Consider the following 26,928-nt stretch of genomic DNA (forward strand, 5'->3'; position numbering starts at 1 on the left):
ACTGGGCAAACAATGCCTACAAGGTCAACGTATGGCAGTTGTTTAAAGAGAACAGTAGATTACTAGCCAGCAAAGCTACCTAAGCTAAAATGTCCCTCAAATCCCTGCAGACTTCTGTCCCTCCAATACAGAGCAGTATCAAGCAGATTACTAGCCAGCAAACTTACTATCATCTGTCCCTGAAATCACTAACAGCTCTCCCCCTACACTATCTCTTCCAAGCACACACAGGCAGATTTTTCAGATACATTTTTGCCCTTGATCCCCCTCTGGCATGCCACTGTCCAGGTCGTTGCACCCTTTAAACAACTTTAAAATCATTTTTCTGGCCAGAAATGTCTTTTCTAGATGTTAAAGTTCGCCTTCCCATTGAAGTCTATGGGGTTCGCGAACCGTTCGCGAACCGCTCGCGTTTTTGCGCAAGTTCGCGAATATGTTCGCGAACTTTTTTTCCGACGTTCGCTACATCCCTAGTAAGCAGAGCAGCTTGTAAACTGGTTAGATAATCTGTGTGTAGGGTATACAGAAAAGTCTTGGATTTAATTACATCTAAAATCATTCAGCTGCAAATTTGAGAAGGTTTTACAAATACATGTCCACAGCAAGAGGCTGGGCCTGTAATTATTCTGAGCCCTGTATTGTTAGAAGGGAACATTCCCCTTTATGCTGAAATTGAAGCATGTGTATAACAAAGGAACCAATGGGCCAGAAGCAAAGATTGTTGAGTAATTATAGTTTGATTGCTGAGGTTACTGAATTATACAATGCATGTATTTTATTATCAATCACTTAAATGCCAAGAAGCTCTGCAGCTCAGCAGAATGGGGCTACAGGCAAAACTGCATTTCAACTGGCAATAAACAGCATTACTTAAAAAAGATGGAGATGTAAGCAGATTAGGTGACTTAGAAACTAGTCACCAAGGTTGCAACCCTTAGAACTATGCTATTCAATTGGGTACAACACGCTTAGGAAAAATGCTGTTTACAGTCTGTAACGAAATCTCTGCGACCCCTTTTTACATGTAGTTCTTGCAAAATCCCCAAGGTAATAAAACATAATATTGCAAGTTGTATATAATAGCACAGTTTTGCATTTTTTGCAAGTACAACCTATATCTATATATGTATTTAAAGGTTATGTCAAGTGTTTGAAATTCTTTGCAGGTAATCATGTCACTTGGGAGCACACTAACATCTTCCCCTATTAATTACTGGGTTACTATTCTTTACTTTTGCATTCTATTGCAGTTTAGGTTTAACGTTGTGTGATGCTGCTGGATACATTTCCATGGCACCTTAGCTGGGTAGTCCAACCCTTAATTTAAAAACCTTTGTTTAATTGTAAATTATATGCATATGCTTTATTCCCCATTAGGCCAATATCAGTTTGATTTACATAATGCTATTTATTATCTAGTCTCTGGTGACCGAATTGTATTTGATAAACTTTACATGGTTCTCACTACAAAAAAAGTATGGATTGTATCCTAATTCATAGTGGTAATGCAAGGAAGGTAATTGGTGGTAAGAGCAATCTGTCATAATCAATAAGAGTAAGAGCAAAACTAGTTGACATTGATGGCCAGTTCCAATGTATTGCAATACATAGGATAACTTTTTATAAACAGCGACAATGTTTCATCTGTAACAAAGTGGTTTGTTAGAGGAATGTTACAGGCATGGTATATGTTATCTAGAAATCTCTGAATTTTGGGAAGGCCATCTCCCATAGACTCATTTTTAATCAAATAATTAAATTTTGTTAAAGATTTACTTTTTCTCAGTAATAATTAAACAGCACCTTGATGCAAGAAGTCACTGAAACATTAAAAATGACATACTGCACTATGACACTAGCAAAACTATCATCAATAATACTGATTCACAATCCAATAAATGCATCGATTGTTCCTAGGATTATATAATTTAACTTCATGTCATTTTATTAAAATTAGTAACATGGAAGGTGTGGGTAAGAGGGCTCAGCACATTACTCTAGGCAGGCATAGTTCCTAGTTGTATAGAATTCCAGACCTTTTATTTGAGTTCACATGCTGAGTCGTTGGTGTTGGTTGGTGCCACTAAAGAAGAATGTTTACATGGATGACTAAGCAAAGGATAAAACTGGCACTGTAGCAACCAAGAAATTGTAAAAAAAAAAAAAAAAATGCACAGCTCCGGAATTGTTTTGTTCCTATATTTTTGAATAATGTAAAATCTATTTCTCCAGTAATATATTGTTAATGAAGAGGCAAAATATGATTGGTCACTAGTTTTCATGGTCGGCACCCTAAATTCAGAACCAATGCTAAGCACCCTGTTCTCGGCTCTTGCTTCCGCCTTTAGCAGCCGCCTTTCACCTCGGGAGGAGCCCTCAGCTAATCGGATGCCGCTTGGTCTTATTAAGAGAGATGTCAAGTGAAAGGTTCTGAACGAGCAAAGGGGCACGACGGTAATGCAAAGTCTTTTGGGCAGAAGGTCACAGTACAAGACGTAGGCAGAAAGTGTAGTCAAATCAGGCTGGGTCGGGGCAGGCAGAGTACAAACGGAGTCAGGCAGGCAAGGGTCAAACCTTAAAGAGATCAATCAGAAGGGATACAGAATTAGCGGAGTCAGTTACCAGGCAAGGGTCAGGATACAGAAGTCAGAATCGTCCATAAACAGGCAGGGGTCACAACAGGAAACAGATCACAGAAGCTATACAGCACAGAGGCACCAGGAAACTCACGAGGAACAAATCCTATAGCGGGCAGTGAGAACGAGTACACTGGCCCTTTAAATACCCTAAACTTTTCGCACCACTGGATCATCAGGGAAGTAAGTTATTACACTAGCTCTTAGTCAGCAAGTCTCATTGAAGTGACAAATTGATTTTTACACAGATACTTTCATGACAGAAATTGATTTTATCTCGCACTTTAGATACAAATGTATTTCTGAAAATTGACTGCTGTAATAAAACATCAACATTTACGAAAAATATAGCCTTCTAAAGGCATACAGAGCACTACTATAATGAGTTGAATATGTTGCTCTGGATTATCGGAAGCAGACTTTTGATTAATACAGTGCTGTTTATTCATCGGGTTAAGAACTTGTTTCATAATTATTAACTACAAACTGAAAAGGCACTTGAAAAACTGATGAATAATTGATGCAAATACCCCCATCCCACAAAATGTGAGGGTTTTACTACACACAAATTAATTGGTAGTTTCCTTCCACATGCTGAAAAGATACAGACAGGTTAATTGAATCCTGATTAAATTGACCCTAATGAGCATGTGAGTCTGTGTTCTTGGTACGGCCTTTTGGCTTTAAGCTGTACTGGGGCAGTGCTCCACAATATGGTGCCACTAAATAAGTAAAGGATGATTATTTGAAAATAATTGAAGAAGCTACAGCAGCATTAATTTCTATATCCAGTTTAAATATGGATATTGAATATGGAGTTATATAGTAATAGTAATTAAGGTTGAAAAAGCAGATACATCCATCAAGTTCAGCCTCTTCCTCTAAATGAAGTATAAATGCTTATTGATCCACAGGAAGGCAAAAATACTCCATCTGAATTCTCTCCAATTTGCCTTAGAGAGGGGAAAAAATTCCAAGATGGCAATCAGACCAGTTCCTGGATCATCTTTGTACTAAAAGTTATTTTTAATTACCCTGTATTTTTTCACTTGCCAAAAAGCAATCCATCCCCTCCTTGAAGCTGTATCTGCCAGTACAACTGATTCAAGGTGAGAATTCCACATCTTCACAGATCTCACTGTAAAAAAAAAACTTTTTTCACATACAGGCATGGGATCCGTTATAGGGAAATCTCCAAATTATTAACTGGCTACCTCCCGTAGACTACATTTTATGTAATAATTTCATTTTTCTGTAATAATACAGAGAAAATGGATCCCAGCTAAGATATAATTAATCCTTATTGGTAGCAAAACCAGCCTATTGGCTCATATGTTTATATGATTTTCTAGGAGACTTAAAGGGGTTGTTCACCTTTGAGATAACTTTTAGTATGATATAGAGAGTGATATTCTGAGACAATTTGCGATTTGTTTTCATTTTTTATTATTGAAGGTTTTTGAGTTATTTCGCTTTTTATTCAGCAGCTCTTCAATTTGCATCTTAAGCAATCTGATAACTATGGCCCAAATTACCCTAGCAACCATGCAATGATTTGAACAAGAGACTGGACTATGAATAGGAGAGGGCCTGAATAGAAAGATCACTAATAAAAAGTAGTACTAACAGTACATTTGTATTACAGAGCATTTGTTTTTAAGAAGAGCGATGCCCATTTGAAAGCCAATTTGAGTCAGAAGCAAAAGGCAAATAACTATACAACTATAGAAAATTAAATAATGAAAACCAATTGAAAAGTTGCTTAGAATTGGCCATTCTATAACATAATAAATGTTACCTTAAAGGTAAACCACCCCTTGAAGGTATGAAGTTCCAAATTATGGAACAATCCTTACTCTGGAAAACCCCATGTGTTGAGCATTCTGGATTACAGGTCTCATACCCATATTAAGATGGAACCTTCTTTCTTCTAATCTGAAAGCCCTTATGTCTGATGGAAGGACCAACTGGTAACAGAGTTTACTGTATTGTACCCTTATACATCTATACAGGTAAGGGGTCCATTATCTGTAAAGCCATTATCCAGAAAGCTCTGAATTACGGAAAGGCCCTTCGCCCATGGACTTCTTTTTATCCAATTTTTTTAAAATGATTTCCTTTTTCTCTGTAATAATAAAACAGTACCATGTACTTGATCCTGACTAAAATATAATTAATCCATATTGGATGCATTGTGGCTGGTTATTGTGTTTATTTAATGATGATTTTCTAGTAGACTGAAGCTATGAATATCCAAATTACAGAACGATCCATTATGCAGAAAACTCCACGTCCTGAGCATTTTGGAAAACAGATCTCATACATGTATATATAAATTTGGCAAACCATCATACCATGTCACCATGTTAAATGCCAGTCATAGAGCTTAATGCACCCCCACCATAAACTTTTCTAGGAGAGAGATTGATAAAACCAAAGCATTGGTTCTACATGCTTAATCTCCCCCCAGTTAAGGCTTTTAAAGGAGAGGGATTGTCCAGCCCAACAATTATTTTTAAAGGCACAAGACCACTAAAAAAAGAGATGTGTATGAGGTGGTTGCAACCGCACAAAAGTTTTTGGGATTTTCATGTATTTCTGTACTGAGATAAAACAGTGAAAATGGAGAGGTGTAGGAGCTGATGAAGATACAGCACCCTGCTCATATGAGGTGGTAGCAATTATTATACCTACAGAAGACAAGTTTGACCAAATGCATACTTCATTTTTATGACAAAAAAGATGGCAACATTTGTTCCATTAATTGCATATTTATGAAGATGAATTTGTAATATTACACTTGGTTCCATGTTGTGTTTATATTTCATTGTAAAAGCTCTGGTGCACCGACTTACAAAAATGTGTTCACCAGAGATAGGCTGGAATTAACAAAATTATCTTTCACATACAGAAATAGCAACTGGTGTAATAAAAATGCATATAAGCACCTTACCAAATATGTATTTTTCAGTGTGATATTACTATACTACAAATACACCAGTGCTTCTCAGTTTTACAACTTTATCAATTTATATCCAGCAAGTAGCTATGTAAATAGCAGTGTTGAAATGTTAATTTCCCTTTTCTCACTGCCTCTATAATAATGGGCTTTCAAATCCCTGATAGCTGCTGTACATGGTGCAACACTAGGCACTCATACATGGGCCAATAAAAGCTGGCCCATGTGCCTGATCAAGATCTAGCCAAAAGTCGGCTAGATCGCGATCAGCAGGTTATAAAATCCCTTTGGACCGTGGGTGCATCTGTGCGTTTATGCAGTCCTCCCCTGTATAGGATGTATTATGACCTGATTGTTGGGGCCTAGGGCCCATGGTCGGATCAGCCTAATATCGCCCACCTCAATGTGGGCATATCAGGGAGAGATCCGCTCATTTGGCGACATTGCCAGAACAGAAAAGCCTCTTTTTGTGATGAATATTAAGAAAATTAAATAAAATTAACTCTTTAGTGAGAAAGAGTGCCACATGCAGCACAGGATAAATGCCAATTGTTTCTAGGTCACTTATATATGGACTGGACTGTTAAATAAGCTGCTAAAAAATATCATAGATAGGTTGTTAGGAGGCTGGTTTTGGCCTCTGTGCAAGAACACTTTTGAAGTGACTGATAAACAGCTTCTGCTCACAAATCAGTACCTAACAGTTCATTCTTTTCTCATAGGAGCATGTTAAGTGTAGCATAATGATTGTCAATGGAACAAAGTCTTTCTCTCCTAAATGAAGTGGTCAATGCTGCCTCTTTCATAGGACAGCATTGATTAGCACATGTCTCAAAAAGTGAGGCACTAGGCAGTTTAATTGGATATTGAATGCAGTAATTCAGCTCATCTAATGAAGTCCCTTTGTAACAAACAACATTGATTTTTAAAGTTTTGACATTGAACAAATTGAATTTAGAGTTCAGGGCTTCCATTGGTCCCATGAAGGTGTCACAGTGAGTATGGGTAGTATATTTGGTGTCAATAACTTATTATAGTATCCTGTAGTGGTTATAAACTACAATTTGTTTAACTCTATTTCTATTTTAAAATACGTTAAAATAAAGGAGTAGTAAAGCCACTCTTCTGTTAAAAAATGCTGAGCTTCAGAGGCAAGAGGAGTATGCATCAGAGTAAAATAATAAGGCTGTCTGCATTGGTCAGAAGCATAGGCATTTGAGTGATCACTGCAATGCACAAGTGAGCCTCTGCTCCCATTTTATTTGTCAGTAAAAGAACTTGTAAATATTATGGCTCATTTACATCTGCAACTGCAGTAGCTTCATGCAAAAATGGATGCAGTCCTTGATACCATTCATTACAGGTACTTGCATCCAAAGCTGCTCCTTGTAATTACTGAGCTAAAACAAGATATTAAAAAAAACTAACAGACTGAGCTCAGCCTAAACTGCATTAAAAATAAGTGACCCTGAGTTATGATGAACCTGGGTGTACAAACCACAGGCTATCGCCCAATTCAATCTAAACAGTTATCACTCCTGAGTTAAGATAGATAGCGGAAAGTAGATCACTCATTGGTTCATTTTGGTTGCCGGGTGCACTGGCCCAGACCCATTGCTTAGGGTGAGATTAATCCTCAAAAGAACACAAAAGGGCAAGCACTCCAAAAGAACACCTCAGCTGAAGATATAACTGAAGTTTATGTCACATCATTAAAAACAGCCCAGTCTCATGTGTTTCATATTTCACAATATATAATAACAGGCAAATATTAGCTATAGTAATCGTAGGCTTGAATATGATTATGTATCATGAGATACAAAACGAGTCAGGTTTGGCTCTTTTTAGTAATGTGAAATAAACTTCCGCTGAAGGGTCCTTCTAGGGTGCTTGACCGATCATGTTCTCTTAAAGGGGTGGTTCACCTTTAAAGAGGACCTGTCATCCAAACATAAAAAGCTGTATAATAAAAGTCCTTTTCAAGTTACACATGAAATCCAAATTCTTTTTTTTTATTAAAGCATTCCTAGCTGTTGTAAACTTATTTAAAAACCTTAGCTGTCAATCAAATATTGTCTGCCTTAGGCAGTTACTTTCATTTTCAATTCAGCACTTCCTAGATGTCACTGTCATTTCTCTTCACCATTTAATTGTGTAGCCAGGGCATGGGGATGGGCATCAGGTCCCCCATTCTGGTGCACAAACAAGATTCTGAGATGATGGAAAGCTTGCCTTATAACAGTGTCCACAAAATGGCTCCTGCCTGCTTGCTATAATTATGAATTCCCAGACTGAAAGAAACAAGATTCAAATAATTTATATATGTAAGTGAAGTTCATTTGCTTGACTAACGTTATAAAATAGGATTTGGAATAATTTTTTTTGGGTGACGGGTCCCCTTTAAGTTAACATTTAGTATGTTTTAGAAAAGCCAATTCTAAGGACCTTCAATTGGTCATCATTATTTATTTTGTATAGTTTTTAAATTATTTGCCTTCTTCTTCTTCTTCTGACTCTTTCCAGCTTGATCCCATATAAAAACAGCAATCTGTTAGGCTACAAATTTATTGTTATTGCTACTTTTTTACTTGTCTTTCTATTCAGGCACTCTCATATTCAGATTCCAGTCTCTAATTCAACTCAGTGCATGGTTGCTAGGTTAATCTGGACCCTAGCAACCATATTGATGAAATTGCAAACTGGAGAACTGCCGAATAAAAAGCTAAATAACTCAAAAACCTTAAATAACTCAACAACCATAAATAATAGAATATCACTCTCTACATGATACAAAAAATTAACTCAAAGGTGAATAACCCCTTTAAAACAAAATTTTAACTCAAAGTTGGAAGCACAGATTTGTAACTATTGACATTGCATGCTGTTTGCTTTTAATTGCACTAGTGGCCTTAACCCAAACTCACCAGTTCTCCTCCTCAACCAAGCTTTACAACAACCATGAATTAGGCAGGTAACATTTTCCTGGCATCAGCCAAACCCAGACTTTTAGCCAGGCTGCCAGAGCATAATGAGGACATGCCATGTGTGTACTTCGACTAGGGAATAGTCCAAATTCGAAAAAATTAGAAAATTCGAATTTAGAAATTTATCATGTATTGTCTCTTTAACATTAACTTCGACCATTCACCATCTAAAACCTGCCTATGGGGGACCTCCTAGAACCTACTTGGAGTCAGTTGGTGGACCCTGAAAAATCTAAGTTTTTTTTTTCCCCGATTCGTACAATTCAAATTTGGATGCTTTCGTACAAATACGGACAATTCACCTGCAAAAAAACTTCGATTTTTTTTTAATAAATTTCGGTTGGTCAAATTTCAAAGTTTTTTAAATTCAAAAATTCAACCCTTGATAAATCTGCCCCATAGTGTCTACATACTTTTGGGCATATAGTATATGTATTGACTGTACTATTCACATTTCTTCTATACAGTGAAAGAGCAAGATAAAGGCTCTGAGATGGGATGGGTGAGGAGAAATTCACTCATTGGGCATGGAAAAAAGTTGCCTAAATGCCATAAATTGGCAGCAAGTACACAGCAACTGTATTGGCCCTATTACAGATATTGGATTCATAATCTAGAAACTTGCTATCCAGAATGTTCCGAATTACAGGAAGGCTATCTCCCATAGACTGCATTTTTTTATTAAATAATTCAGATTTTTTAAATTGATTTATTTTTCTCTGTAAGAATAAAATATTACCTTGTACTTGATCAGAACTAAGATAAAAATAATCATTATGAGAGGCAAAACAATCCTATTTAATGTTCAAATTGATTTTAATTTTAAGTAGACTTATTTTATGAAGATTCAAATTACAGAAAGGTACCAAGCATTCTGGATTATAGGTCCCATACTTGTATTTCCCTAAACCAGCTTGGTGCACTGTAGTACAGTAGTTAACGTTAAATCAGCAGCAGCTTTCCATTTTGGTTAAACTATTCTTACATTGCTGTGCTCTGAATTTACCCCAGAACTAAGTGTTACTAATGACAGAATGGAAGATGAACATTGGAATGTGTGATAAGATACACCAAATAACCAAAATAGATATAACCACATAATAGCTACAAGAAAAAAATAAGTTCTATTTGGTAGAAAAAAAGATACCACTTAGGTTGCCCTTTTAAAGACAATGGGAATCTAAACGCTGAACAAGTTGCTACTTGCATATTTCTGTGCTTTGAACAATAGGTGTCACTGTTAGCAGCAAAAATAATGGTTATAACGTGTGTCCCTATAGTTTATGACATAGAAATCCCCACCATTCAAATCTTTAACCAGTTAATGCAAACCTGCATCTACCAGGGATTGAAAAATCAATATCATACTGGCACAGATGCATTTAATCTATAATACAAGGCCAGCACTAGCAGTTCAAAAATAATAAATAGAGACTTAGATTCATATCTCAGAGAAAAAAAGGTTACACAGTATTATTGTAAAGCATGTATAGATACAGAATCAGTGGTATTTACAAATGACAAACCATGTTTCAATTATATGACAAGCTAAAGGTTATATATATATATATATATATATATATATATATATATATATATATATATATATATACTGGATTAAGCTAATAAGTAGTCTTATTCTGCTGCTGTGGATGAATGAATGCAGCTAAGGAACAGGAGAGCTCCATTGCCCATCAATAAAGGAAGCTTGGCATAGATACCGTAATCTTATGTCCACAATTGCTGAACCACCATTGCAATGGATATAGTGAATCGGAGGTGCTGGCACATATTGATAGCTTGCAGCCCTTCCTCTGAAGTTAAGCTACATATTTTAGTCCAAAATGGAACAACAGTTCACAACTCCTATAAAGGGTACACCATTTTCTATGTCACCAACTTTTTGAGGGACACTGATTATAAGAGGCAATATGAGGGACATGGCCTTGAGTAGAAATGCAAATGTGTTCAGTAATAATTTAAAGGTAATATTCCAATACAACTGAGCCTTGGCCTCTGAATAATTTAATGGATAAATCAAGTATCAAGTATCCTTGTATTTCATTAAAACGCAGACTAAATGGTTCTTGATTTTGTATAAAAATTGCTCTGCATCTGCATAAGAGGAATGAGGTAAGATTAAAACATTTTGGGTATAATAATCTGCAAGGCCCTTGTCAGTACCCCACTTTTTCCAATAGGCTCAATATAAATAAGAAGTTTGAGGGCCCCTGTGGCATAGTAACCTGTATGATATATTGTTTCCTTTGCCCCATTAAGACAAGACCCTTATTAATTGAAGCACCTTTGAAGGTTATACAGGTCCAGATAATCATGTAGACCTTCCACAGAAATGTGCAGTTTTTGATTCTTTAGGCATTTATGGATCTAATGTAGCTTGAGAATGGCAGATTCAAGAACATTTTTCATACGTTGTAGTTGCAGGCAGGTAAACTTCTGTATGTCTAGTGCAACAGTTACTTACAAGGTGACCAGCTTCTCCAAAGTAATTAAACATGTTCATACTTCTAAGGTATTTTATGGAGACATTGGTTTCTCAGAAGCTGGAGACTCACCAATTGAAATAGCGGGGCCAACTGCCGTTTATATCAGCTGACTGGATACAGTCATAGATACAACAGATACAGTCATGAGAAATTAAGTTAGTGAAAAAAAAATCTGTATAATACAAGTCCTTTTCAAATTAAATATGAAATCCAATTTCTTTTTTTTATTAAAGCATTCATAGCTGTTGTAAACTCTTTTAAAAATATCAGCTGTCAATCAAATATTGCCTGCCCCTGCCTAGGCATAGAGGCGGGGCAAGCAATTACCGTACTTTCACTTTCCATTCAGCACTTCCTAGGTGTCACTGCTCTCCCTACATTCCCCTGTTCTCTTAACCATTTAATTGTGTAGCCAGGGCATGGGGATGGACATTGGGTCCCCCATTCTGGTGCACAAACAAGACTCTGAGATGATGCAAGGCTTGCCTTAATAACAGTGTCCACAAAATGGCTCCTGCCTGCATGCTATAATTATGAGTCCCAGACTGATGGAAACAAGATTCAAATAATTTATACAGTGTAATTAAAGTTCATTTTGCTTGACTAACATGATAAAATAGGATTTGAAATAATTTTTTCGGGTGACGGGTCCCCTTTAAAAAGTAGTGTTTCTGGCTGTTTTATTGAACATATCTGTAAACCCTACTAATCCCACCTATTTGTTCCACTTCCTGTTGCCTCCTTTCCCAGGCTGTGCAGAGGAGATCATGGCACTCAGCACACTGCACTGTGGGATGGGCTAGGCTTACCTGATAGGGAACTGAAGCATGTCTTTACTTGTGTGACTGCAGGGATGTGATTGGCTGTCCCCCTCCTACTGTGCTTGCAGGTACTGTTAGGACAAGCCTTTGAAACAGGAACTGTAGGAGATCTATAGGGAGCTCCAATAAAGGGGCCATTTTTGAAAATAATAGTAAATTTTAGCCCAAAGTAAAACCAACACCATATATTAACCATTATTGCCTACAATATTAGGGGGGGTTTCACTTATCCTATATGTCGCCTTCAAAGCAAGGTACTTATAACTGCCTTAACCTATAAGTATTCAGAGCCTATGGAGAAAATATAGTTATATAATATTCAACTACCTTTGGTTACAAGAAGGTTTTCAGGATCATTACTAAGGAGCAGTGGTGGGGTAATCAGCTGTATTGCAGAGATGAAGCTTAGTTTTCATATATGTTGCAGGCACTGTGCAAGTAGCAATATTTGGAGCAGACATGGAAACAATAGTCCCTGGAGCACAAGATGTAGGTTGCAGTTGAACTTAATCAAGTTGATTCCTGTGTTATTAAGAAACTGAAACTTAACTGTGGGAGCCATAATGGCTTGATCATAACATGAAAAGTAATATGAACTGTAGGAACTCAAAGAAAAATACACTAATTATATTTTAGCACTATTGCAACTTCTGCTGGCACATAACAGGACGTGAGCAGTAGAATACCAGTCCAGCATAAGCAACCCACAAATCAACAAACTCAAGTAAGATGTCAGAGCAAGCAGCAACAAGAAAACTCACAAAAAAAAGCTTAAAGGACCAGTAACAATTTTTTTTGAAAAAAAAAATGTTTCTACATAGCAAAAAAAAAAGTTTTTATTAAGAAATAAATTACCGATACTCCGCTTGCGCTCCTCTTCAGAAAAGGCGACAGGGCGAAGGTCCATCTTGCGGTGCTCGATTTCTCCTCCCTGGCTATCTCCTATACAAGACAGGGAGGAGAAATCGAGCGCCGCACGATGGATTATCAAGTGCAAGAAAATGCAGAAGGTGGTGTTTAAAGAAATGTGATGAAATGTGAATGCCATAAAACTCAACTCTAAACACTCATGAGTACAACCAGGCAGAATATAATGGAATCAATCATAGAGCCCTAACATGAGCACGTGTGATACAGCAGCCAGAAGTGATGATTAGAAGTCTAGTAGATGTTGTATAAATCTTAGCCTAATTATGTGTGGTTTCTTCAATGTTTATCATTTGCTTCGGTAAGACAGAAAATCTTAAATAACATTCATATTACCTACCTTGGCACAAAACCATATAAAACTATTTAACATTGGTTGCAGTTGTCATTTGTGTTAAAGTTTCTTGGTGGTGTAGTCAATTAAAAGCAAAAAATAAGAATATATTTTGGGACAACCATTATTATACAACATAGCTATTAATTCAGAGTTAAAAGCTAACAGGTTCGGTAAAAAGTTGACTATTCACGTACTTGCTATTCTGCACTTAAAGTAGTATAATACAAAAAAATTTATTATTGTATCTTAACAAGACCAAACCATTTGCAGCCATGAAAGAGGGAATGACTTGACCTGGTTACAGATTCTAGTTATAAAAATTAATGAAAAATGTATCTTTTGTGATGGTTTTATAATAGGTTGAGGTTGTCGAGTACGTAAGACTTTTCAGCTGACTACAGAATAAAAGTAACATTAGCAATGGGTCATTACTGCTTGCTGTTTCTACTGTAACAGCTAAGTATTTCAATTGTTCACTTCCTCGCCTTAATGAAACTAAAAGAGATTGATATTCTTTTTTAGCAATCAGCCTGATGGCTGAAAATGCTCTCAATAGCTAAAAAAGAAGCAGGCATTGAGCACATTATGTATTAAACTGTAATTTCATTTTAACAGTAGTAAATATGGCTTATGAAAGCATAACTTACTTAATGTTTTAAGAAGAGACAGTCTTTTGCTAATGATGTGTGTCCTTCCCGTAGGCGTATGCAGTAGCATACAGAAGCAACAAAGGCATAACATGTTTCTCTTTTGTGCATTGTGGGCAAAACATGATATTTCCTTTTTTCTTTTACAGTTTTTTGTGCTTGCACCCTTTCATCAGCTGTTTCTTTAACTGGAAAAATGTCTCTATGTGACAATAGCCTTACTATTTCTGTTTATCTTTTAGCACAGACTTTGCAAATCCATAATTTCCCAAAAAAATACTGCCACCAGGCTAACATTAGTAGGTATAGCCTGGATTTAATATATAATTTACTAGGAGACATTCATTTGGTCAAATCTGGTTTAATGGCTTCATGCCATGGCAGCCGGCCTATACAGTATATACTTATGTCTTTAAGCGTACTTACCGACTCTTCATTATTGAAGTTGTGCAAATTCATATACATAAAATATTGCTAAAAAGATGGACAAATCATATTGTATAAATTATCATTTGAAATTAATGCAGAACAGTGGGGCTCATTTATAAACACTGGGCAAATTTGTTCTTGGGCAGTTACCCATGGAAACCAATCAGATGTTTGCTTTCATTGTTTTTCTTTAAACAATAGCCTGAAGGGCAGCAGATTAATATTCCACAATGTACATGGCTGTGCTTCACGCTTACCACTGTAATTTTGCTCTAATAAATGCTGTGAATGTCTGCAAATGTAAGGGGTCAGTAGGTGGTGCTGCGGTTGCGCATAATCGCTGCAGTCGCTGTGTGCAAAAATGGCATTCATTATTTAGTACAGGTATGGGTCCTGTTATCCAGAATGCTCGAGACTTGGGGTTTTCCAGATAATGGATCGTTCTGTAGTTTGGATCTTTATACTTTGTCTACTAAAAATCATGTAAACATTAAATAAACTCAATATGCTGGTTTTGCTTCCAGTAAGGATTCATTATATCTTAGTTGGGATCAAGTACAAGGTACTGTTTTATTATTACAGAAAAAAAGGGATTAAAATGATGTTCCATTATTCTGAGCTTTTAGTATAACAGGTTACCTGATAACAGATCCCATATATGTACTTGTATCTAAAGTCGCTCTTTGGACTTCCACACAGTTTCTCTGAATGCCCATTTATTAGTTCCAAAAACCCTATCCAAGTGTGACTATTAATACAAGGGAACCCTGGAGCTACTGCCATGCATAAAAAAGATGGTAGCTTCCTGCATCAACTGCCACAGCAAACGTGCACAGACATTATTTCAATGCTTAAAGTGACACCAACCAGCTATGGACAATTTGCTTTGAAGCACAAGCACATTCACAGCTCTGCATCTTCCCTTTGAGGTCACAAAGATGCTGGAATTATGGGGGGGGAAATGCCTCATTGTGGGTAAAAAACATGCCAATTGCATTCCAGAATTTCACACTGTGGGTCATAAGTAAACGTTTGCAATAAAACTTGTCCATTGTCTAGAGAATAACCTCAGCATGTTCATCAGGCACAAACAGAAATACTATTAATGATTTTTTTCTTCTTCTCCAATATGCATTCAACCCACAGTTTTATATGTAGAGAACATCTGAGTTACGCATATTCTATTCCACAAATCACCCACAATCTAAGTGCTTTTGAAGAAATTACTGCTTTTTTATTCACTTGACATTCTCCTGACATCAAAAAAATCTCATCTTTAATCACTCATATGTTATTATTATAAGGTAAATTATGATTATTTTAGGAGAGTGCTGGTTAATCTGCAGCATTCCAACTGTTATTCAGCCTCTGACAGCAGCCATGCAAACATATTATCTAGTTCAGTCAGAGCTATAGGGCCACAGGATACTAATTTCTTTTGTTGGATAAGTTAATAAAAAGTAATTGTATAGACCATACACGATAGAACCAGATAACTGCCTCTCCATTTAATAATCTATTTACTGAAAGGCTTAACAAGCTATATAATTTTAGTTTAAATGGATATTTCCATAAAAATTTTAAAATTATCATACTTTTGTATCTCTGCACTCTGCTTTATGTTTCTTTATTATCGATGGTGCAAGGAGGAACCTGATACATACATAAGAATTAGATTATTTATCAAAGTCCAAATTTATCTGACTTTTTAAATAAAAAAAGTCAGACCACACTAGAATCCGTGATTGAAGCTTATTTATTATTAATTAATAAAAATCTATTTTTTTTTCGGATCGGGGACAAACACTAAAAAATCTAGCGGAAATCTGAAGATTTTTTCTAATTTTGTTCCTGAATCGCTGATTTTTTCAGACTTTTTCCCGAAAAGTCCAAAATGCTCAGTTTTTTTTCCAAAAAGCCAGAAATAGTCAGATTTTTGAGCTAATTCCAGCGCAGACCACATAAAATTCCAAATAGCATTGACTCATATATAACATCGGCAGGTCTGAGATGCTGGATTTTCAGTTTCTGACTTTTTCCATCCTTGGGGTTTAATAAATCTTCAGTTTTTCTCCTCCTCTGAGTATAGTAAATCAAACTTCCTTCAAATAACGTGGAGTCAGCGCTAAAATAGATTAGGGAAACAAGCAGTATAGCAAAAATAGTTAAATATAGGGTAGTATGTTTGCAACTCCTTTCTGGTCTGTTTAGCCCACTTTCCAAAATCTCAGTAGGTCAGAGTTCATATACACACGGCACTTGTGTGGCTCACATGCATGTTCATTTCAAGACACAACGTGTTTTTTTGGTTTTGGTGGATACTCAGTAGAGTTTAGTATTAGTTTATACCCATCAAGATAACTTAATTCTGGTCAGCATCCACAATCCCATGATGTAGCCACACTGCAGCAATCGGCTCCGGCCAGCGTTGCTTATCCGCCGCGTGTTTCCTTTCCGGGTGCCTGGTGATGACGTTGAGTGGCCTGTGTCCTTTAAGCCCCCACCAGTATTAAAATTCCGGGAACTTGTGTAAGAAGCTTTTAGGAAAGGTGTAGGTAGGAATACTACAAAATAATAAATGTACTGTTTCCGTGTCTCAAGCAATAGTATGCCAACACAGCTTCTACTTATCTCCAAGCCCTCTCCTACTGGGGCTCCAATAGGTTTACAGGAGCACATTAACCTTGTTCAGATTCATAAAAGCATGTATATAATGTATAATAGAAAATTACTAAATTGTTACAAAGCATGTTTCATAGCAAAAGATGTCTAAATTAATCACAACCCCTTTCTTAATGGTGTTTTGCTGTAGGAGTTTTAGCAAGAGCATGGCTTTCTATAGTGTTCTGCTTACTATTTTAAAAATTGATAAGACACATTGATTTACCAGCACAGAAAAGGAAATTATGCATTTTAAATACATACATACATGCATACATAATAAATATCATAATAAATATCAGACACTGATAAATCAGCCCATAATTACATCAAGGACATCAGGAACTATTGGAAGTATGGCGATGGTAAGCTTATGAGCTTGCAGTTTCTTTCACAAAATGTGGTTGTTGGTTATAGGGAAGTGAATGAAGATTTGTTGTCTGCAGTCAATGCTCCTGTGAGCAGCAAACCTCTATGTGAACCTATTGATCATAGCCAACATCATATTGAGCCATTTTAGCTTGAAGTTAAAGGTGATACACAGTACTGAAGTTGTGAACATCTAATGTTTTAAGGCTATGATGAGATGCCATTTAATCAGGCAGATTTAAATGATCAAAGACTTCCTTTACTTCTAAGGTCACAAGGCTGTGGGAAATCTCCATTGGTATGAGCAATGATCAAAGCTTGGATCTGAGAGCTGACAAAAAATGTTTCTCCGCTTTATTCTGTCTTGGATGAAAGAATGAAAAGAAATAAAGATAATAAAAACTTGGCAACCATCAGATTTGCTTTCATAATTTGATCTGCAACAGGCTGATTAAAGTGAACTGTTGAATAGTTGTTGAAGGTTTCTGCACTGGGGAAAATAAACGAACCCCTTTGACTGGGGAAAATAAACGAACCCCTTTGACTTCTGGAAATATTTTTGTCAGCTTTCCATTTGTTTACTACTAAAGCTTGTACGATAAGATATTAACTTGCAATTTTGCCAATTATACCAATTATTGCATCCCACTGATAATGCAAGCTTAACAGTTCCAAAATAATTTTTGACAAGACACAAGCATTGTACTGTGCAGGTGCATATCTACAGAGGAAGCAGACCCTGCAGATGCAGGGGGGTCCAGGGTGTATAGGGGCCCTAATTTATATACAATTTCAATAAATATCAGTAAAACTGGTCAACCTCTAGACATTTTGGGGGTCTGAAAAATAATTTGCTATGGGGCCCAGTAATATCTAGTTGCCCCACTGGGGCTCCACCTGAAATGACATTTTATCTCATTGTATTTATAGGTAGCTCTATCAAAGCTTCAAGATCTCGCCTTGACCTCATAACTTTGTGGTACCTTTTACTACTTAGCCTGAATGTTAGCATTTTTCAACCTGTATTTTAAGGCTATCTTCATTTATAGAAACTGTTCTTTAGAGACTTGCTCTGAGGAGCAAATAGCTGTTGAAAGCAGATAAACAATCACAACAATATTTGTTGAGGCCCAGGATTGATTAATAATTGAAAGGCTTTTTTTTTACAGAACTTTAAAACAATATTTTATTATTTACTATGTATAAATCATCCATAAAGCATTACCATTTACATCAAAGGCCAATTAAGGTCATTAGCCGCAACACTAAGTGCTAATATGGGTGCAGAATAGCTCCCATTAAAACAGCATACATAAAGTTATTGCACCTACTTGTTTTCATGTATAACATACTAGTGTTGTGCAGCAGTTTGTCCTACTTTGGTGCATGATGCACAGGGCTCATTGTGCTACAGGTTAAGAGAGCCCTGTATATAACAACTGCCTTACCCAGGTGGTAAGTACGGCTCCCTTTGCATGTTTTGCCAATAGAGCAGTGAGATTGCACACAATTAAAGGTGTTGTCAAGTAAGTGCATGCTTATATTCCAACAGTTTACTGCCATTTCTTGGTTGGAAGTTATGCTCATTTGTGTGCAATTTATTAATCAGCTGCACAAACCTGTTGTAACATTTTGCATGTCATAGTGACACAATTAAACCAAAAAATTAAACCAAAATTCTGAAATTTGTGGTCACAAAAACATTTGAATGGCATTTTGCACTTTCTACTAGTTTAATAAATGAGTCATGTGTTTAACCCTATAGGGTCCATTTATGACCACAAGTCCAGTGTGCGAAGTGCAATTTCTAGCACAAGTTGCCATGTTTTTACCCACAATGTAGTATATTTTTCCTCTTATTCCAACACAATTGCTGCTGCAAAGGGGAGTTACAGTTGACACAACTGCACCCAATGCATTAATTGCTAGTGCATTCAGACGCAAAGTGGATCCAATCTGCACTGCACCTTATCCATTAAAATGCGCACAATTGCTTGTGTGTTTGGAAGCAAATTGGACGCTATTGCACTAAAAAGCTTTAGTGTCAGGATGTTGTCATTTCCGGCACTTCGTATTAAAATTAACTATGCTGTGATTGTTTGGGCACAAGTTTGTCTAAACAAGTGTACCCTAACCCTAAAGTACTTTTAATGACTGACAAATGCTGTCATCTTTGAACAAGTGGTTAGCCATAAAAATAAACAATTTACCCAAGCCTTCAAAAATATTTCCCACAAAGGTTTTCTTTATCCAACCATTATGTTTTTATTTTATCAATCATTATGTATTTCTGTATGTTGTAAATGAATATTCTTTCAAAAGGACTTCTCCTATATAGATTCCAAGCATACTTCTTGTTAGGTTCTTTTCTGGACCCTTTTTCCTTTATTTAATAATGTTATCACATCCTCTTTACGTAAACCCAGGAACAAATATGAGAATATTGTCTCCACAGATAATAAATAGACTAGTTTACTTAAAAAATTACAGTTATCTTCTTTAGAGCCTTGGTGAATGCTATCTGAACTTCTAAATATATACTGTATATATATATATATATATATATATATATATATATATATATATATATATATATATATATATATATATTAAATCCAGCAGAGTCGCACACCATGTAGGTAAATGTAGGTTTCTTCATAAAAGACATGTGGCCAAATACACATACTCATCAGAACAGAGGTGTCACGAACGGCACCCTAAATCTAGAACCCAAGCTAAGCTCCCTGGTCTCGGCTCTTACTTCTGCCTATAACCGCCGCCTTTCACCTCTGGAGGAGCCCTCAGCTAATTGGATGCCGCCAGGTCTTATTTGAGAGTGGAGCAAAGCTAACAGTTCTGGACGAGCAAAGGGCACAATCGTCTCACCAGGATATTGGAAGGAAGAACACCACCAGGAACAGGCAGGCTGGGCCAGGACAAGCAGAGAATAGTCAGACAGGCCAGAATCAGGATTGGGGATCGTAGAATAGTCAGCAGACAGGCAAATGGTCAGGTTTGGAGAGATCAGAGTAGTCACAGGCAGGCAAGGGTCAGGATAGAAGACAACAGAGTAGTCAGGCAAGGCAAGGCTCAATAACCAGAGGATGAATAAAAATCACTTAGGAAAGGCACTAGGAACAAACTAATTGAACCTAACAATGGGCAATGTGCTGTATACCACAATCCCCTTTTATACCGTTTGAATTTCGCGCCATGCGTGATGACGTCATCATGCCGGCGCATAAACTTGGAAGCGAGCATGCCATAGGGGGACCGGCCACAGGAGGAGAAGAAGCAACGCGGCAGACGTCAACGCCGAAGGAGCGGTGGTGGACCCCGCCACCCACTAGACCACCAGGGTAAATCCTTACAAGAGGTATCGCGATATTTCGGGCACCATCTGCACCCTTCCTCAAGCTTATCTCCATGTATGAGCACATGTATTATTTGGTATAGCTATTCTGGATTCTTATTTACACTGTTTACAGGGCATTTCTCAGTCACACTATAGCTACACTGATATTGGCGACCAACAAGAGGGTTTCACCTGAACAGGCAGTACCATTGAACAGTACATATATAGTCAGTAGCAAAGTTTCTTTATGTGGGGAAATTATGTATTAATAATTCTAACTGTGCTGTAGTAGTGGATTTCAAATGGCAAGCTAGCAGCACACCAGCAGGTGTATAAGTGCAGGCCAGGATCACATGGTACAAGTGAGATCAGGGATACCATGAACCTTAAACATTGACAATATGTACAGTTGGAGTCTAAGGGAGGATAATGTGTTAATTACACAGCAAACATCGCTATAGGCGAATGGGGACATGAATATATATCACCAGGGGGTCTTAATGAGTATTGTTGTTTAATTGCTTTCTTGATAGACGTTAACCTTAGTGCAGTGTGTAAGATGATATATTTGCAATTATGCTTATCTGATATCACATGGTGGCCTGTTTTCCCTTTAACCTATTTAAGGAGATTTGCCTCTGAGGGGGAGGGTTAATGAGGTCACTCAATAGGGAGGAGTAATGGTGGTTTTAAATTTTGTAACTTTGTATTAATTGTCATATTTGGTTTTGCATCTTGACAAAGGTTCTAGGCCAAGAACCGAAACATTATAAGGCATTTTCTGTATGTTGAACACATTTAGGGACACTTGTCCCTATATACAGTATCTGCTCTTCATCTCCTCTGCCAATTTTGTTTTGATACTGTATGTTGTAAATTTAATATTTATCATATTAGAAAGTGACTATAACCTGCTCGTTTATCTATAGGTCATTTATCTTGTTTTGACCTATGTGAGATGCTCCATTAGGCAGCTTGTATCAGCTTGATAAATTGCGCTGTTTGCTATTGGTTTGCTTATTTTCGCCAGTGAGGTGTAATCTTGGCTGCATCTTGAGTTTATGAAATTACTAAATACCTTAGTATTTAAGCAGGTTCAAATGCAGGGAGCCAACTATCTGCAGCAGCAAGAGTCTTTGAAATGTGTCTGCCCACAATTGGTACATATTTAAGGGAAAATGAGAGACTTGACTATGCCATTTGCTGAAATAATATTTCAGTATAAATATACTAGAGTGTTTTTTGACTCTAGTAGATAGAGAATCTACTTTTATACTATATTCCAATACAGCAGTACAGAACAGCAGTGAGACCAGCACTGACAGGATTTAAACAATCAGTAAAAATTCTTTATTGGAGTAATCTATGTTTCGTTCTTCATCCCAGACCTTGACTGTGTTAAAGGTCTGTGATGTATTCAGAAACATTGATCACTCCAAAAAAAAGAATTGTTACTGATTCTTTAAAGGAGAATTAAACCCTAAAAATGAATAGGACTAAAAATGCCATGTTTTATATACTGAACTTATTGCACCAGCCAAAAGTTTCAGCTTCTCAATTGCAGCAATGATCCAGGACTTCAAACTTGTCACATGGGAGCACCATCTTGGAAAGTGTCTGCGAAAAGGACACGCACTCCAGGAGCCAGTCAGTGCCGATAAAAAAAACTTTTTTAAAAAAAGACACTCACATGCTCTGACATATTCTAATATAATATATTTATTTTTGCTAATATTACTATGCTATTGAGTGCAATGTAATAAGCAAAAAGATCAGAAAAGTTTTAGCAGGTACTAAAGATTTAATAGTGTACAGCAATACAAACTAAATTTGTATCATCAGGAAATGGCTTTCCTTTGTGCACTGTTAGTATCTTGAGAGGCACTGTGTTCGTCTGGGTGCAGACATATATAGTGGATTTCTGTGCTAAAATGCATTTTACACATTTCTGCAACAAAATCTGCTCTGTGTATCTTCTCCCAGACTGACAGAGTGCCTCTTGGTGTAGATACAGGAAGGAGTAGATTCCAGGCAGGGTCTGACTGGGCAGACGGGACACTGGGATAAAACCCAGTGGGCCCTGGCCCCCACCGGCCCAGACCTCCTCCCCCGGCTGGCCCATAAAGATTCTTTTAGCATCTTTTACGCATGAGCGCGCCAGGACTGAGAGCTTTAAGATTGGGAGGGCACCCCGGGGACTGCTAAGAGGGCCCTTGTTTTGCAGCCTCGCTGGGCCCCCAAGGCTTCAGTCCGACCCTAATACTGGGAGATTGGCTGATTCTCTTCCTGCGTTTCTATGCAGTTCAACAACTAGCCCCATCAGCAGTAGCCTAAAGCTCTGCTTAATTTGTTGGTGTTTTTGACTTTGAGATAACAGGAGATGCACTCTTGAACAAGATATTTGTTAATCTTAATCATGAAGTAGAAAATCAAGTCACGGTGGTGTTTTGCACATATTGATTAACTCTAGACATCACAGACTGCTGGGTGCTGTCTAGATGACAAATTAAGTAACACAAAGTGTAAGGTTCTTTGTCAATTAAAATATGCCCCCTACAGAGCTGAGACAAACCAACTAAAGACCACCTCTGCATGAAAAACTAGACTAATGCAGGATATTTGTCCTAAAATTGCTAGAAAAATGCAGGAAATTGGAAGAATTAGAAAACATCTCTCTACCCCCCCATAGTATTGCTACTAATCACAGCTAGTGAAGTTAATCTGCTGTCAATTAAACCTGGGCACCCTCCATGGAACATATTCTTCATAATGCAGGAATCCTGGACTTCACAGAAGCAGTTAACTTCCTCAAAAATAATCTTATTAATGCTCAAAGGGTTATTTCAGTTATACACAAAAAACATGTACAATGAAAGCATTTCCAAGAAAACGCAAAACTGTCCCTTTTCTGAAACCATTGCCACATTGCTGCTCGCATTAAAGGAGGGTTAAATAAATGTGGAATCCTGATGCTCAGACTAGAGTCCTGCGCGGGTCCATTTTTTTGGAACCCGTACCCGACCCGTACCTGCAACCTGCAATCCACAACCTGGACCCGCAACCCGCATTCTTACCCGCTTGGACCCACTACCTGACCCGACCCGCAAGTACCTTATCTGCAACTCGGACCCGCTGACCATCAAGAATCAGGAAGTGCTGTCATTGTAAACCGGAAGTGACATCATCGGAAGTAGGCGTGATCAGAAAAAAGGAGTAAAAAATCTCTTTTGAGAAGACCGACGACCCGCAAACCCACAGAACCGCTGACCCGCGTCTATACCCACACCCAGAACTTCTACCCGCAACCTGCAGGGTACCGCAGGTTTTTGCGGGTAGCCCGCGGGTACCCGACCCGCTGCAGGACTCTAGCTCAGACTGCCATTGATAAACTAAAGAATGCCTTTGTCTCCACTCTAGTTATTGCTCACACAGTTACCTCTTGTTCATTTTGAATTAGGTTAAGTACATTGATGTCAGAGTGGGGGCTACCCTTTCCCAATTATCTTAATCTCAGGACTGTCTTCATATTTGTTTGTATTTATCTCAGGAGACTCTTTTCCTGCAGAAAGAACTATGACACTGCCAATAAAGAGAATGTGACAATTAAAGTCACCCTTTGGGAGTGGCTTCCTTTTGGGGCATCAAGATCAAAATAATCTTGAATACATCTCTTCAGCTAAAAAAAATCCTTACCAAGCTCATTGGCACTTTTTGTCCCAGCTACAAAAGTAAGAAAAGCTGGCATCAGCTGAGCAGTCTGATGCTTTCCTTCCCACCACTATCAAGCCTCCAGAATGAATTCTCCTCAGTGGCCTTGGAAAGAAAAGTACTTTTCCTACATCCTGCAGCTATCTTCTACATCTATTCCTGAATTTGATTTCTTAAATGGACTCATTCTTTAAAAGTTGCTTTTGTTAGACACCCTGATTTGGATAAAACCACTGATCCACTTTAAAGTTATTTTGCGGACCTTCCTTGCTTCTGACTTTGTCTCTTCATTTACAGAAAACCCCTTATAGTTTACTCTGTAGTTTGATTTTAAAAATCCCCTCTTTCTGATAGACCTGTCACGGTCGGCACCCTAAATCCAGAACCTATGCTAAGCACCCTGTTCTCGGCTCTTGCTTCTGCCTTTAACAGCCACCTTTCACCTCGGGAGGAGCCCTCGGCTAATCGGATGCCACCAGGTCTTATTAAGAGAGGTGCCAAGCGAAGGGTTCTGGATGACCAAAGGGGCACAATGGTAAAGCAAAAGTCTTTTGGGCAGAAGGTCACAGTACGGTGAAGATGGAAAGCATAGTCAAATCAGGCCAGATCGGTGCAGGCAGAATACAAGCGGAGTCAGACAGGCAAGGGTCAAACCAGGAGATCAATCAGAAGGGATACGGATACAGGAGAGTCGGTTACCAGGCAGGGTCAGGATAACAGAAGTCAGAATCGTCAAAGGCAGGCAGGGGTCACAACAGGTATCAGAAAACAGACAGATAAATAGCTCAGAAGCACCAGGAACTCACAATAATGATCCTATAATGGGCAATCACAAGATCTAAACTGTCTACCTCTAAATTTCGCGGCATTGTGCGCTGACGTCATAACGCCAGCGCCCCTGCGCCTATAAATATAGAAGCCGCACGCCCTTAGTTAACCGGCGCAGAGGAGCAGCGAGGAGGGCATGATGGAAAGTGGTGCCATGAAGCCACCTATGATGCTTCAATGAAAGTTCTGTTCCTTTCATCTAAAGGGGTGACCTCTGGTGCATCGCGCCAGAATCGTTCATGTAGTCCTACCCTAAAGAAAAGCTGTCCAGCTGATATCAATATGATGCAGGGATATCAGGGAGTCAAGCTTTATGCAAGGAATGTATTCAATTCCATCTTTACCAGAGGAATCAATCTTAACTCATAGGGGACCATTTATTAAAGCTCATTTTTTATGGTCGTTTTTTTAGTGGGAAAGTTTAATTTGTCTTGAAAATATATATTTTTTTAGAGATTTATTATAACCCAAAGCTGCTAAAAATCTGAATCCAAAAACACTCCATCTCAAACCTGTCGAGGTCATGTAGCAGCTATTGATGTCCCTGATGTTGTTTCTTGACATCCTGATCTGCGCTGGATAATCCAATAAAGTTGGAGTTTTGATGTTGCAAAAATTAAGCCAAAGCCCTAAATTGTAAAAATTGTTGCACACAGTAAAAAAACTTGTTATTAAACTGTTTGTGCACCAAAAAAAATTCTCTATACAGATGTAAGACAAACGAACCTATCAACATTTTTACTCCCGACATTTTCATTATGGCAGACATTTTGGCAGGGAAAATGTCTGTAAAAAGTCATGGGAATGACACATTTTAACAACATTTTTTTTGTTGGTAGAGCAGGAAAAAGTATGGAAAATGTTGTGAATTCCCCCATGTATGTGGTTATACCTTCTCTTTTTTGTGCATAGTATAACATCTTTGAAGCAGCTTGGTGCTCTCATCTTTTCTTGATAAGGTGCTTTACCAAAAGTCACAGGAGCAGAAAGATAAGAGAATCAGCGATGAAAAATGGAAACCTGAATTATTTAAACTTAACTATTTGACTGGGACTGCTTTTAAGAGATTGTCAATTTCTTTTTAATAACCTGGCTAGTTCTGTTTGGGAAGGGCTCTTTCAAACAGTCTTCAATGCTTTTAGAAATATAAGATTACAGTTTATAAAAATATTATAAGTTAAATATTTATAACTCTGCTACTTGTGTTTAACAGCATGACCTAATCTTATTGGAGATAGATTTTCTACATGGGGAATTTTGACATACCAGTTGGCACAGTCTCTAGCTGGCTTGTGTCTGGATGCAACAGCATGGGAGAGATAACAGGAGGCGTTCCACATTGTATCTCAGGAATGAAAAGTAAGCATTAAAAAATACAGCTTGGCACAGAGAGAAATGCTGTTAATTCTCGTCATGTCTAGGTTTAATCAAAAGGGTTGGATGCAAATCCTACAAGATGAACAAAAACATTCGTACAAAGCATAATTCTTACTGTGATTCAGCTGTAGTTTTTTCCCCAATGTTACTAGCATAACAACATTTTCTTTTTTTCGAAAACAAGGTTAGAAATGCTGGGGCCTTGTTTATTAAAGTAAATTGAAATGTTTGAACCCAAAATAGATTGTTGTGTTTCAGAATTTCTATGTAATTGTTCCCTGGCAAAAAATGTGTACATCCTCCAAGGAGCTTTCCACAGACACGGGCCTTCCCTAAACAGGGGGCCATATTAGCAGAAGGTGTTTAAAGAAGAGAAATCTTAC

This window comes from Xenopus laevis, chromosome 8L (assembly GCF_017654675.1).
Source record: "Xenopus laevis strain J_2021 chromosome 8L, Xenopus_laevis_v10.1, whole genome shotgun sequence".
Classification (NCBI taxonomy): Eukaryota; Metazoa; Chordata; class Amphibia; order Anura; family Pipidae; genus Xenopus; species Xenopus laevis.